The sequence below is a fragment of the Podarcis gaigeae genome, assembly GCF_964106915.1.
Source record: "Podarcis gaigeae genome assembly, chromosome: Z".
Classification (NCBI taxonomy): Eukaryota; Metazoa; Chordata; class Lepidosauria; order Squamata; family Lacertidae; genus Podarcis; species Podarcis gaigeae.
In genome coordinates this window covers 10050004-10063803 of record NC_139691.1, presented here as the reverse complement: position 1 = coordinate 10063803, position 13800 = coordinate 10050004, and the positions used below count along the sequence as shown (strand labels likewise).

General features: G+C 45.5%; 1 protein-coding gene across 7 annotated transcripts in view; it reads right to left on the bottom strand.

Annotated features, from left to right (window-relative positions):
• The window catches only part of CAMSAP1 (calmodulin regulated spectrin associated protein 1), a 44596-nt gene extending 43748 nt beyond the window's left edge, over positions 1–848 (bottom strand). For 2 of the 7 annotated variants that reach the window (XM_083721586.1, XM_083721590.1), the window contains exon 1: positions 303–837. The gene's annotated coding sequence lies outside the window, so the exon portion shown is untranslated. Of the gene's footprint in view, position 1; positions 24–77; positions 146–302 lie in introns of those variants that run through there. The other 5 variants (XM_083721591.1, XM_083721593.1, XM_083721585.1 and 2 more) reach the window with 5 other exon arrangements.
• Positions 849–13800: the final 12952 nt, after the last annotated feature.

Below are 13800 nucleotides of genomic sequence, written 5' to 3'. Positions count from 1 at the left end.
CCGAACACGCCCCAGTCCCTGCTCATCCTCAGTCGCTCACTCGCGATGATAACACAGGTTAGAACACAATAACACACCCCGCTCAAAAACAGCCAGGCCCCCCTCCCCGCAGAGCCCTTCCGTCCAAGATGTCAGCTCTCCGCTCCCCCCGCCAACACGCCGTGTGTCCCTCATACAAGCCGCCGCCGCCGCCACTGCGCTCCCTCCTCCTCGTCCCCTCAGTTCTGACAGACCCAAATCATGCCGCCCCCCGCGGCTGCCCGCCCGCCCCCCGCCATCATCTGCCGCGCGCCCCCCCTCACCTTTTTTTCTCCTTCCGAGCCGCAGCTACCTCATGCCAACGCCGGGCCGAGCTCCCCAACCGCCGCCGCCTCACCACTCCCGCGTCGTCGGAGCCCCCACCACTACCACGTCGGCCGCGCCCAGGGCCCAAGGCCTCGCGGCGGCGGCGGCAACGGCAAAGGGTAACCCCCGCACCCACCTACCCCCGCTGGGCTGGGCAGGGCTGGTCTGGTCTGGTGGGCAGGCGGGCGGGCTGGCTGTCTGCCTCTGTCGCCTCAGCTCAGCCTGGCTCGGCTGAGGGGGCGGGGGAGACTGGAGGGGGGGAACGAGACCGGAGGAAAGGGGGGAGGAGGAGAGGACGCGCACCCGCGAGGCTCGCGCGCCTCGATCAACGGAGGAGAAGAATGAGGGCGCGCATGCGCCCGCTCGCCAGGTGAAGTAGGTGTAGAGGGTTGAGTGCGTGTGTGTGAGAGAGAGAAAGAAAGAGGGAGGGAGGGAATGCGCGTGCGCGTGCCGCGGAGCTCCTTTCTCTCCCTGCCGCCTCTCCTGACTCCCGCTACGTTCTGCTCGCGAGCCGCGCTTCAGTATCTTTAATGCGCGCGCGTGCGCGCGCCCGGAAAAAGGGGGGGGGAGAGAGAGTGGGTGTACGCGCTCGGGGGGAGGGGGTGTCTACAGCTAGGGGTTGATTAGCTGGCAGAGAGAGGGTGGGGGTGCCCTGCAACTAAGGGTTAGCTTACCTGGAGTTCAGAGGAGAAAACTAATACTGTAAATCAGGATCACCCGCCTCCTGGGTTGGGTTGTGATCTGCAAGGTAGGCTGCTGCTGCTGCTGCTGCTGAGGAGGATAGTGGACTGTAACATGCAACTATCCAGATCTGTCACTGAGGTCAAGGGTGTCGGAAGCCTGTATGGTAAAGACTGAGCAGAAAAGCACAGAAGCTCCTGCTCAAGCGAAGTCAGGACGACCATGCAGGCTGCTGGTGTTGGATACCTCAGCTTGAGAGCCTGGGCACACGCGTGCACGCGAACAGCCTTGGGTAGCTTTGCAGCATTGAGAAGAGGCCCTCCATTGAATGCCGCAAATGATGCGCCCAGGATCATGGATGGGTGTAGGGGGACGGCGGAGCTGCCCCCACAATCAATCAAAATCAATACAAATCTGATGATCTGCCCCCCTCATAAAAGCCCGGGGGGGGGGCCTCCACAAGAATCCTAGCTACGCCCATGCCTAGGATGCCACCAGCGTAAAGGCCCTAGTTCATATATCACAAATATGCTGGCGTCCAGGGCAAAGCCTTTGAACCCGTTCTCAAAAAGTAGGCAAGCACCCTGCAGGAGCAGACAGTCCTTTGGAGATGAACCCCAGTGTTTGGACTAGGCAATGGGAACTGAGCCTCCACAGGTTCCCCACCTCTGGCTTAGACACATATGCAAATATGTAATATGTTTCATCAAGGTTTTTGTTAGAAATTTCAAGAGAGAACAACAGAAATGGTCCCCTTAGGACCGTGAAGTTTTCTAGCTGGGAATAATATATTTAATAATAGGGTCAGTGTTTGATAAACAGCATGCTTATGATGGCTTGGATATTCACTGCAGAGCATTAGAAGAAACCCTGCAATGGGAGACTGGCTTCAAAATTCCTGACATACTTTGAGAATGATGAAAATTACTCCCTTTCTAAGACTGTTAGGACAATAGATATTCCAAGCTTACGGATAATTGGGACTCTTTCATGTTATACTGAAATGAAATTAAAACATGCAAAGAAATATGTAAGGCAATCCTAAATATCATTCAGGCTGCAGACCTAAAGCCCCTGATGTAGGAGCAGGGCAGTCTCTACTGAATTTCAGTGGGTTTACTTCTGAGGAGACAGGTAGAGGATTGCACAGTTAAATTTCTTCCAATTGCAATCCCTCCTTTCAGGTAAAAATAATTATTGCAATTGCAGTTATATGCATTTTTAATTGTATGTATTTTTAAAATGAAAATAGCCATTGGTTTTTGTTTTAAAGAAAGAGTCCAATGCATAAATTGTATCAAAATGAAGGCATTCTCAGGTATCATAATAGGGCATATGGAAGGAGGCAGTCTCTATGAATGAAGCAATTATGGATAACTGTGTTATATTGCCAGAGCCATTCCTGGTTCCGTCTGATAATTGCGTTATAATGACTGTCGTATTCCTTGGGATGTTAATCTGATCTTTCTTCCTGAAGGGCAGATTGCTAAATAAACCGGTCACAACCATTATATTGTGGGAGAGCGGAGTGTATACATGCACACACATCCATATGTTAAAAATAAGTTACCAAGGTAACAACGGAATTAAAAATTTCCTTTGTATATCATATATATGCCATGGTTCCACCCACACAGAGTATTTTATTTAAATTTGGCAAAGAGAAAATAGGAAAACATGAACTGTACCCAACTAAGACTATCTGAAGAAGTGTGCATGCACACGAAAGCTCATACCAAGAACTGACTTAGTTGGTCTTTAAGGTGCTACTGGAAGGAATTTTTTTGTTTTGTACCCAACTAAGTTCTACTCAGACAAGAAAGACCAGTGCTTTTCTTCTAATAAAAAAAATGTTTAGGGGTACTCTCATTTTCCTATTCATACTGAAATACTGCCCCTCAATGAGACCAAACTTAAGATTCACAAAATGTTTAGGGATATGCATACCCCTGCGTCCCCGTCCCCCCAGAAAAAAGCACTGGACAAGATCCACTGAGGCTTCAGTCCCAACCTTATTTACCTGGAAGCAAATCCCTTTGAATTCAACGGGTCTTGTGGTTAGTCGTGTCCATTAAACCCCTAGAGTGGGGGTCCATTAAACCCCTAGAGTGGGTTTACTCTAGGTATGGTGAACAGTCCCTTGAGAGGAAAGAGGGGGGAGCCATTGCACAATTTAAGCTGCAATTAGAATAAAGATTTATAGATTTCAGGAATTCAATTTTTTTTTAAAGGGCTCCTTGAGGTGTGCTTTTTATGGTGCATTCATGACAATATGTACTTAAGATGGTATTGGGCAGCTTTCAATACTGCTTGTGCCCGCAGATGTTTTGGGGCTGACATAAAGCTTCATTTCCAGTCGCTGTACACATTGTAACCTCCTGCTGAAATCATGTAAAGGTTTATATCATAAATGGGTTGGGACAGGGGTGTTTTTGTTGTGCTTTAGCATAAAGGTGCCCCTCCAGACAACAGTAATGCAGTAACATTGGGAGTACATTACAGGACAGCTAATAAAACAGAATGATGTGCAGACAGTTTAGTATAATTCCACCATTAATGCAACACCCTTGGCATGCTGCGGAATACACCTGTTTAAAAAGGAAACAAACAAAACACCAGTCTGAAGGGATCCTAAATCTACAGATGTGTGAAATTTGTAGCTCACATTTCATGAGACCATACTTACTGCGCACTCAATCTCCCCCGCCCTAGCCAACTAGTAGCTCAGTGGCCACCTATGCATTGCCAAAAAATAAAAGAGAAAATGCAACACCCCAAAAGAGGACACCAATTTGCATATGCTAATTTATAAGTGTAGTTGCAAATTTAGGTAATAACTCTGAATAAGAAATACACATGGTGGGAAAGACTGCATGCAGGTGACCTGAGCTTTCTCTGTCTGCTATCCAGGTGCTAAGAACTTGCCACATCATTGCACACAAGACAGTATGAATTGTGTTTTGTTCTGAATGTCATCCTCAATGTCTGGTGTACTCTGCTTTGTTCAAGGCCATTGGTCAGGGGTGCATCCTGTACATGATGTTGCACACTGGTGGCTCTGCAGAATCATAGATTAACAGAGCTTTAGAGAGGCCATAGTCAGTAGGAATGAGTGCATCTCGGCTGGCAGCTTAAATGTCACCAAAGGAAGTGTTTGACACAAAGTGCACGTTCTGACATACGCATTTAGATGCAGATTTATAAATACTTCAATGTAAACAGACATACACATAGTGGGAAGGTCCAAGCGAAGTGTGTGTCTTCTTAGTCTGCTGTCGGATACTAGCTGCTGATGGGCAGCTTAAGGGTCCCTGGTGTTCTCTCTTCTGGTGGTTCTTTATCATTATCCAATGAAGCTGAACATTGGAAGAATCGGGACACACAAAATAAACATACAGGATGCTGGACTAGATGGGCTATTGCATGTCCCCTGCCTGAAGCCCTGGAGAGTTGCTGCTGCCACCAGTCAGTATTGACCATACTGAGCTACGTAGATCAAGGTCTGACCTGGTGGAAGGCACCTTCCTTTGTTCCTAAGTGGGGAGAGCACTGTTGCACTCAATTCTTGCTTGCGGGCTTCCCATTGGCACACCTGGTTGTTACTGTGAGAACAGGATGCTGGCACTTTGGTTTGATCCAGCAAGGTTCATCTATGTTCTTCCCAATGCCCACCCCACCCCATCTATTACAGTCTTTCCCTGGGCCTCTCGTGTGCAAGTTCTGGAATTGCACGATCCAAGTGACCTTCTGAATCACTGATGTCCTTCTGCCAAGCTGCCCAGTGATGTGTGTTATGGGGCAAGGGAGGGTGGGGGGCTGTCTAGCAGCATGCATTCCCTGAGTCACACAAAAGACCGAGAGGTGCATGACAGATGCCAGCAAGCGCAGTAGCATTGCTAGTATCCCCATGGCAACAGCTCCGACAACAGCTTCCCAGTGTGACGTCATAAGAGGTGGAGGGAAAGCCGTCAATATTTCTGAACTGGAGCAACGAGTGTTGATTACGCCACACTCCAGCACCACAGCTCACAAGCTACAGGGATCCCTTGTCACCAGCTTCTCACAAGGATACTGTGGCAGAGGTTTTGAGCAAAGCAGCAAACTGTTTGCAGATGAAGACAACATTCCAGATGTATTATTAGTACAGTAGTAGTAGTTGTAGTAATAGTATTATTGCCTTATTTCCTCCAAGGAGCTCAATATGGTGTACACATTTCTCCCCCTCCCCATTCCATCCTCACAACCATCTTGTGAGGTAGGTTAGTCTGAGATGCAGTGACTAGCCCAAGGTGATCCAGTGAGCTTCATGGCTGGTTGTGGGATTTGAACCCAGGTCTCCCAGATCACAGTTCAACACTCTAATCACTATACCACACTGGCTCTGCCTTCTCTTCCCTAGAGAAAGAAGAACTAGAGTTTGTTACTTCATTGGTTGCTAGCCATTATTTCTGAAAGTGTGCCCCAAATTTATTTCATCCCAATTCCCACCAACCACCCCCAGCTTCACATTCATGCATCAGGCAAGGGGAAGAAAGATAAAATACCCTATTCCCTGCCCTTCCCCTGTGCCCCAGCCAAATGCCTTCTGAGTATTTCGCCTGCTTTTTACAGACAAATAAGAATTTGACACTGAGAAAACAGTTAATGCCCAGAAGGAGAGGTCAGCAACTGGTGGACCCTGTTTCAGATTTGCCCAGCAATTGTTGCCAAAGTTACCCTAGTAGAGTAAGCGTGCTTCCACACGTGCTCACACCCCCCTCTCTCTTCTCCATATAGGTAAGCTAGAAGCATCTGAGTTGAAACAGATATTCCAGACAGGAAAAACACTGAATTAGGGTGCAAAGCTGGGCCTGGTTGTGGGGGTGTGTCTTAGGAAGAATCCTTGCCATAGCTCTCCCCTTCTAACTCATAACTGTTGGTGCATGAGCACAGTCATACCTTGGGTTGAAGTCGTTTCAGGTTGAGCATTTTGAGGTTATGCTCCATGGTGACCCGGAAATAATGGAATGTGTTACTTCCGGGTTTTGCTGCTCACGCATGCGCAGACACTCAAAATGACATCACGCGCATGCACGGAAGCGGCGAATCGCGACCTGCGCACACGCGGGTTGAGTTCGCTTCAGGATGCGAAAGGGGCTCTGGAACAGATCCCATTCGCATCCAGAGGTACCACTGTATCTATTCTTGGGTTTTCATTTCTTTCTGCAGCAGGGTTCCTTTTACAGAAAGTTTCCTGCATCTTTTACTTCTTTATAGCAGCAACAGCAGCATTCCAGCTATCTCTTAGTGAAATTCCCATTGCAGGAGTAAACACCATTTGGTTCTGTTTCTCAGAGTCTTTATTATTTACAAAACTTTACACTGGTCACACACACATATATTCCATTGCCTAGCAACATATTCAAGACCATTTTCAAGTTTCTTCTAGAATATTCCGACAACTGGTAGGTTTAAAGGTTTCCTTTAAGAAATCAGCACAGGTATGGCACAGCACCGTGATATAGGCAGATATGCTCCTTGCCTGTATGTAGCAATTAACTACTGAGCCAACTGTCTTTAAAACTTTAAAACGATTCAAAATAAAAACAGTGTTTGGCACAAAAATGGAAGCAAGAAGAATTACCGACGAAAGAAGAATGGCGGATGAAAGTGATGGACTATGCACAATTAGACAAATTAACAGGAAGGGTTCGAAATCTACGGGACCAGAGATTCTTAGAAGACTGGAGTAAATATATGAACTGTTTGAAAAGTAATGGTAATGAACAGATTATGCTAGTAGGACTGCAAGAAGTTTTGTAAGGAGGATAATTTGAAATATTTCAAGAATATTAGTTTTCGAATGTTGATTTTTGTGTGTTGTGTATTGTTATCTTTTGATATCTTTCGTGTTGTTGTGTGGAAAATACTAATAAAATTCATTTTTTTAAAAAAAGATATGAAGTTATGTTCTATGATTGTTGGAAATGATATGTTAAAAACCCCCAATAAAAATATATATATTCAAAAACAAAAACAAAATAAAAACAAGGTAAAACTAGAACAGACTACAGAGCTCAGTGACAAACAGCCTTACCTGTCACCGTCACCATGTTGTCCAACAATTGATTCAACAATTGACCCACACCCCATGCTCTCCTATTGAATAGCTGGGCAGGCACAGCTGTTCATAAGAAGAGCTTGCTGCCTCCAACTATGGAAAGAGAGCAGAGCTACCTTGGCCAGTAGCCATCGATAGCCCTTTGCTCCATGAATTTGTCTAATCCTCTTTTCAAGCCATCTAAGTTTTTTGCTTGCCTGGCTGGAGACTAGGGATGAGTAGGTGGATGGGTGCGGAAACTAACCTCTGCAAAGTTTGAATTTACATTTGTTGTTCCACCTACTTTTGCATCTGGTCCCACCCACTACTGTCATGTGGCCCCAAAGAGGTTGCTCAGAAGGGAGTGTGGCCCCAGGCCACAAAAGGTTCTTACTCCCTGCTCTGTGCCCTAACCTTTAAGTGACACTCCTCAATGTAAGAAACTTGACCTGGGACACATTTGCAATGGGATTACAAGTGACAGGGAGTGTTAACAGGACAGACTTGTTACACTTGTCAAACGGGGACACTGCTGCCACTGTGTTAGCACAAGCCACAGGTGGATGAAGGACTGGATTAAAGTGCAGGACACATATACAGCGTGCAGGGAAATATTTATTTTTGTCACCCCACCAAATCTTGGCATATGGAGGAAACAGAGAGAGGTAAAATACAGTTTTTAAGAGAAGTCATATGAAGCTGCCTTGCATCATGTCACACTTTTCTCTCCATCTAGTCCAGTGTTGTCTATTCTTGACGGGCATCAGCTTTCCAAGGTTTCTAGCAGAGTTCTTTCCCAGCACTATCTACCTGGCTGAGTTGCTGAGGTGTTACAAAATGTTAAATGACATCTCAACTGTTCAGAAATTAAAAAAATGTCACCAGCAAATGAGGCCCAAGGGAAGATGGGGCTATACAATATTAGTGGGAAGGGGTTCAGTGGAGAAGAAAGTAGGCAGTATACAGTGGTACCTCGGGTTACAGATGCTTCAGGTTACAGATGCTTCAGGTTACAGACTCCGCTAACCCAGAAATAGTACCTCGGGTTAAGAACTTTGCTTCAGGATGAGAACAGAAATCGTGCTCCAGCAGCACAGCAGCAGGAGGAGGCCCCATTAGCTAAAGAGGTACCTCAGGTTAAGAACAGTTTCAGGTGAAGAACGGACCACCAGAACGAATTAAGTTGAGGTACCACTGTACTTGGAAGTGTTGGTCATTCACTTCTTCCCCATGACCTTCACACACAAAAAATAATTCATTAAAGGAGATAGAGGGCCTGCGCCTTAAGGGAGTGAATGTAATAATAGTATGAGGCGTATTTGAATGTTGCACATGATGGTGAAAGCAGATGTGATGTAGGAGGGTTGTGATAAGACTCTTTCAGGGGAAAAAAGAATAGTGGCCCCAAAGTAACCACTAACTAGATTATAATCAAAGCAACATGAGTGAGGATGTCTACCCTTTCCCTTTCATACTACGTTCCTTATTGAAACAACACTCCCCCCCCCCCCCAGCAACTGCAATTTGCTGCTTAGAGGAAAATGTGCCATATCACTGTACCAGGATTAGACAAATTCATGGAGAATAAGGCTATCAGTTGCTACTAGCCAAAATGGCTATGCTCTGCCTATACTGTTGAAGGCAGTATGTCTCTGAATGCCTGTTGCTGGGAGCCATAAGTGGGGGGAGTGAGGCTTGCAATATCAGGTTTTGTTTGCTTCCCATTGCCAGTTAAAATCATGGTGCAGGGGGCACAGAACAGGAGCAGCAAGGGACATGTCCTGGGGTGGTCTTGATGGCCAGGTAGACCTGGAGGACCACATTTGGCCCACCATGCCCACCCACCCACCACCTGTGTGTAAGATTGCCAGGAAAGGTGCATTCCAGAGCCTGAGATTTCAGGGGTCAGACTTGAGGTGGAGGGCTGGCCCCAGTGATTATATTTATTTCATAAAATGTATCGACCAATTGATTGTAGGGGGGGCTCAATGTGGTTGTCCCACCATCACCACCACCAAAGCAACGTCTTGGGGCGACCCCTGGTGATTTCATGGAGCAGCCACCGGTGATGTCGTTCAGCATGGCACATTAAGTATTAACAACAGTCACTGAGGGCATGCTATTTGCACACACGAAAACACAAAGACTAACAAATGAGGTTAACTGGGAGATGGGAAGGAGCAAACCTCCCTCCAGCAGGGTCTATGCAGTAATTTGCAGCCGTCCACCTGCCACCTGGAGGGAGGCAGGCAAACCTGGAGACTCCAGGTCAGCTGTGGCACCTTTACCTGTGTGTCTATTGAATCAAAGGTGTCATGTGAATAATACAGAACAACAGACCACCGATTCTTACTGGTTGAATTACACAAGGCAATGCCATTTCATAACACTTCCAAAGAAGAGCAAAAGAGCTGCATAAAACACCAAAGGAGAGGCAGGGAGTGATACTGTGTTGTCTGGACTGCCCCCCTCCCCCCATTTCCAAATGAGCCGAGCAGCCGTCTGGTTCAGTGGAAGGGCTCATCAATCCAACACGCCTGCCCTCTGGGTCGAAAGAAAAAAAGTGGGGCAGGGGGAGAGAGGAGAGGCACAGCAATCTATTGTATCCAAGTCTCCTAATTTGTGAATTTTGCCATGAAATATTTATTAGTGCTCCTAATTTGCACACAGACACGAAGGAAGGAAGATAAAGCACTGAAGACTAGTTACAACGAAGGTAATCTCACTAGGCATAAATCACTTGTTAAACAGACTTTGAAAGAAGGAGTATTAATATTTCTAAAGGCCTTCCCTTCCCCAGCCCCTCTGTGTCACGAGGAAAACCACTCTCCCCACCTCATTGTGCCTGAAATGTGCTTTGTCCTCAGTGTCATCCCAGATGCCTGGCGTGCTCCACTTTGTTCTAGGCCAATGGTCAGACGTGATGTTGTGCACTGGTGATTCTACAGAGCCTAAAAGGGGCCTTGGTAGAATAGAGGAGTGCATGAAGGGTGGCTGCTTAGACACCCCCAAAAAGAGAGATTTGCATAAAGTCTGCATGTGCTAAATTATGTGTAAATAAGGTGCAAATTTAGAAATATTGAGTAGTGCTTTTCCCCCTCGGGGTACTCAAGAGTACCACAGGTGGCGCTGTAGTCTAAACCACAGAGCCTAGGGCTTGCCAATCAGAAGGTTGGCAGTTCGAATCCCCGCAACGGGGTGAGCTCCCGTTGTTCGGTCCCTGCTCCTGCCAACCTAGCAGTTCAAAAGCACGTCAAGTGCAAGTAGATAAATAGGTACCGCTCCAGCAGGAAGGTAAACGGTGTTTCCATGCGCTGCTCTGGTTAGCCAGATGCAGCTTAGTTGGGCTGGCTCCCTCAACCAATAAAGCGAGCATCGCAACTCCAGAGTTGTCTGTGACTGGACCTAATGGTCAGGGGTCCCTTTACCTTTTACTCAAGAGTACTCTGTACTGGCATCCTTCTCCCCTGCCCCAAATGTTAAAAGTGTGGCACTTAATGTAACAATTTCATTGTGAGTACTGGCACCTTTTTTTCTTTTTTTAAAAAAAGAAATGATAATGACTATAATGAAAGTAAAAATAGACAGTTGGCAAGGCAGTGAGCAGGGGATCTGTGTAGCTGCTCAGATTGTGCTTTAGAGTTGACTGCTGATGGGTGACTTTAAGGCCTCTGGTACTCTCCCTTCTGATGGTTCTTTATCCGAATACATTCAAAATGACTGAGGGGATGGAGTGACTATCCCAATGGAAAAAGTAATGCTTCATCCTAGCTCTCTTTATTCAGTGGTCCTCCAAAAGTGTACACACTGTACATTCCCCCTCAAAGAATTCTGGGAACTGTGGTTTTCTTAAAGGTACTGGGAATGGTGGCTCTGTGAAGCACAAATTACAGTTCCCAAGATTCCTACGGGGTCCCTTTACCTTTAAGTCCCGTTGAGCTCACTTACTTCTACAGTGGTACCTCAGGTTAAGAACTTAATTCGTTCCGGAGGTCCGTTCTTAACCTGAAACTGTTCTTAACCTGAAGCACCACTTTAGCTAATGGGGCCTCCTGCTGCCACCGCGCTGCCGGAGCACGATTTCTGTTCTCATCTTGAAGCAAAGTTCTTAACCTGAAGCACTATTTCTGGGTTAGTCTGTAACCTGAAGTGTATGTAACCTGAAGCGTATGTAACCTGAGGTACCACTGTAATGCTTCATCCTAGCTCTCTTTATTCAGTGGTCCTCCAAAAGTGTGCACACTGTATATTCCCCCTCAAAGAATTCTGGGAACTGTAGTTTTGTTAAAGGTACTGGGAACGGTAGCTCTGTGAAGCACAAATTACAGTTCCCAAGATTTCTAATAATAATAATAATAATAATAATAATAATAATAATAATAATAATAATAATAATTTTTATTTATACCCCGCCCACCCCAGCCAAGGCCGGGCTCAGAGCGGCTAGAGGGGCTAGGTGGGTGCCATATGCATAGGATGTGAACACAGTCCACAAGGCATCACATAGAAGTCAGTGGAAGGGTGCAAAGGGATATATCTGCATAGCTCAGTTGGTAGAATATGAGACTCTTAATCTCAGAGTCGTGGGTTCTAACCCCATGTTGGGCAAAAAATTCCTGCAATGCAGCGGGTTGGACTCGATGACCCTTATGGTCCCTTCCAACTCTACGATTCTGTGATTAAGAAATATCTATGTTGCCCTAGCTAGGAGCAATTAGGATACTGCTTAACTGACACAGGAGATATGCCTGTCTGGCTAGGATTGCTCAGCATGGTGGCAAACCCACAAAAATTACATTAAAAATATCGACACCAATAGCAACTCAAAATAGAACAATACTGTATTCAGTGCTATTTTTCTAGAAAATGAGGTGCCAGAACTCACTATGAACGCCTCCTACCTTCTCTTAGAATAGCAATGGCACCCACCTAAGAGGTGCTGGAACTGAGCGCGTTCCGGCTGAAAAAAAGCCCTGACTGTATTGAGAATGCCTGGAAATGGTGTGAGGGAGATTGCTTTTGCTGTGTAGCATAGTGACATCTGACAATCTGCTATATTCAAATCCCTTCTGAAATCCGTCCCTCCTTCCATTGTTTTTAATTTTATTTTTTATTAAAAGATTGTTTCCATATCAAGCATTGTAAGTTTCAAATAATTAGTTTAACTGTTATTTGATCGCCATCTGAGGCCCCAACTTGTGTGCCCTCCCCAGAAGAAGTCCGGAGGGTGGCAATATGAGAATGGGCCTTTTCTGCAGTAGCTCTCCATTTATGGAATTCTCTCCCCAGTGAGGGTTGCCTGGCACCTTCACTGCATATTTTTATACACCAGGCAAAAACATTCACGTGTTTTCTGCTCTTGTTTTGTATTTTAATGTTAATATTTAAAATATTAAATGATATTTAATATTAATATTTTAAATAATTTATATGTTTCTTGTTGTAAACCACTTTGGGGGTTTACTACAGTCAAGAAATGTATAAGTTTTGTAGGATAAATAAATAATGCAAACACATTGCCAGACTTCCTATATATGCAAGACGTAAACATTTACGTAACTTACTTTCATTGTTGCTTGTTAGTTCTTTCCCTTGTTACTCAAAAGTCTCCAAGCAACTTGCAACACATTAAAAAAATATAACTAGATTATACCATTAACAAAATCATACATAGCACCACCTACAATTCATTACTTGCCTCACCACCACCACTGCCATTCCACACACCAGCCACAAGACGTGTGTGTGTCTCACAGAAAAACACACATATGAAACATTCATCATAGAACTGTAGAGTTGGAAGGGATCCTGAGGATCATCTAGTCCAACCCCCCCTGCAATGCAGGAAAAGGCAGCTGTCCCCCACAGGGCTCGAACCTGCAACCTCGGCATTATCAGCACCACGCTCTAACCAAGGGAACTATTCATTGCCATCCTACTTCTGAGGCACCTCATGAAAATCTACATTAAGGCTGCGTGTTTGAAAAAAGATGACGGTTGTATTTTAAGGCTCTATTTCTGATGCACCCACCAGCCACAGGAAACGTGTGTATCTCACGCCAACAAAACACCGTCATCCTACTCTTTTGGCGGCTCATGAAAATCCACATTAATAATGTGATGTACAGACAACGTTAGTCGGTTTCAAAGAGGCTTTGTGATTGTTAAAGATGTATTGTAAAAGAAAAAAAAACATAAGTGATAAGTTACTATTAACTGGCAATGCAAGTCATGAAAAATGCGTAATGAATAGAAAATATGGATGATTGGTGGAGGAGCTGGTGGAAGTTCAAAAATTGGAAATATGAGAACAAGATTGTGTTGATTAATTTGTAAAAGAAAAATTAATAAAAAATTATATAAAAAAAAGAAAAAAGAAAATCCACATTAATAAGGCTGCGCGTTTGAGATCAGACGAAGGTTGTCTTTTCAAGGTTTTATTCCGAATTGTGTTTGTTTCTGGAACCATTCCAGAGAACTTGGGTTAGATGGGCAGCATATACAGAAGGAGCCACGGGACAATTACTGGCAGTGAAAAGCACCGGTACCGTTGTGGTGGTTATAAGAGCGAGCCCCTCTCAAGACCTTGCCGCAGTCCCCTTCGCAAAGTTTGGAGGGATGCGTGGAGAGACCTACCTTCAGCCTGCGCCCAGAGCGGAACCCTTTGTGCTACAGGAGCGGTTTGCGGGAGGACG